Genomic DNA, 1,959 nt, shown 5'->3' on the forward strand with positions numbered 1-1,959 from the left:
GAGCCCCAGTACCATGTAGCTTTCACTTCCCCCCTTTTAAAAGGAAATAACCTGACTGACTTTCCTTCCTTCCTTCTTTTTCCTTCCTTCCTTCTTTATCTCCTCCCTTCCTTCCTCCCTTCATTTTTCTTCCTTCCTTATCTCCTCCCTTCCTCCCTCTTTTCCTTCCTTTTCCTTCCTTCATTCCTTCTCTCCTCCCTTCCTCCTCTTCCTTCCCCATCGCCTCCCTTCCTCCCTCTCTTCCTTCCTTCCTTCCTTCCTTATCTCCTCCCTTCCTCCCCCTCTTCCTTCCTTTTCCTTCCTTCCTTCCTTCCTTCCTTCCTTATCTCCTCCCTTCCTCCCTCTCTTCCTACCTTTTCCTTCCTTCCTCCCTCCCTCCCTCCCTCCCTCCCTCCCTCCCAGCCTTCCCTTCCTTTCTTCCTCCCTCCCACCTTCCCTCCCTCCCTAACCCTAACCCCGGAGGGGGTAAGAGATCTCTGTTTACCTTCCTCAGTCTGACCCCCACCTTAAACCCCCTCCCCCATGACTCAGTGGCTGTGGCCAGTTTCTCTAAAGCTTAGCTGATCTTCATTCACCCTTTGGCACCCTCAGCCATTGGACTACAACTCCTATCCTCCCCAGCTCCCCCAATGGAGGTTCTTAAAAGAGCCACCTTCGTTATTCCATGGGGAAGAATCCCCAAACCAAGAGCTAAAATTTTCTGGGTCAACTGAAGAGTTATCTTTAAGGATGTCCTTCATTCCTTTCAACAAGCTGGGTTTAGGACAGAGAACTCTTCAAACTTGGCAACTTTTAAGACTTGTGGACTTCAATTCCCAGAATGGGAATTGAAGTCCACAAGTCTTAAAGTTGCCAAGTTTGGGGACTCCTGGTTTAGGGGGGGGGTCTGTGGAATGGCTAGCTCCCACCTTGGTGTGTGTGTGTTTCGTGTCAACCAGGCACCAGGAAAGCTTGTGTCAACACCATAAAACTTTGTCCCAGGACGGAGGGAGAAATGGGATAAGGAGGGGAAGACTTGGGAGAAGGTTGGGATAAGGTCAACCTTGAAGGTATGGCAGGTATGTGGTAGGGGTGGGGGTGGGGGCTAAAGGGCCCTGGGTGGGGAGGGGGACCCAGGACAGACAAACAGGCGTGGAGGGAAGGGCCAGGGCACAATTTAGGGCAGGATAGGTAAGGAGAGCAAAGGTCAGAGGAGGAGTAACACACCTTGCTATGCTCCCTCCCTCCTGGATAAAAACTGTAGCTGGAAGGAGGCCAGAGGAGGTCCCGGTCGAGGGGAGGGGGGGTTTCAGAAACTTCAAGGTGCTGGGGGGGACCGTGATGGCTTCAATCCTCTTCAGGCAGTCCTCGACCTGTGACAAGCAGGGTCAGAAACTCTGTGGCTGAGCAGGACAGTTGTTAAGCGAGTTGCAACCATTCTGGGACACCCTTGGTAGTTGGAAGTCAAGGACTCCTGCAGAGGAGCGCGTTGGAGAGAAGGGGGAGGTGCAAGAATTCCCAGGAAAAAAAGGGGTGTGTGTGTGTCAGGCAGGTGAGGGGGGTGGGAGAGAGAGAGAATCAGCTCTTCCTGAGTCTCTTTTTTCCAAATCACCCCGATGGCTGCATTGGCTGAGTTTGGAGAATTTGCAGATGAAAAGTTGGTCTCCCCCTCCCTCCCTCCCTCCATCCCTCTGTCCCCCTCCTGTCTAAAGGCTTATCTTGGAATGTATGGTCGTTGGGGAGGAAAAGGGTTGGGCCAAGATTGCCAAATGCCTTCCTCATGGAGTAAAGGTTGATTATCTCAGCAACCCTATCTGAACTCTCTCTCTCTCTCTCCATCCGTCCATCCATCATATCAATCTATAGCTGTATCTATATCCTCCATCCATCCATCCATCATCTCTCTCTCTCTCCACCCATCCATCTATCATATCTATCTATATCTATATCACTCCATCTCTCCATCATCTCTCCATCCAT

The sequence above is a fragment of the Thamnophis elegans genome, chromosome 12 (assembly GCF_009769535.1).
Source record: "Thamnophis elegans isolate rThaEle1 chromosome 12, rThaEle1.pri, whole genome shotgun sequence".
NCBI lineage: Eukaryota > Metazoa > Chordata > Lepidosauria > Squamata > Colubridae > Thamnophis > Thamnophis elegans.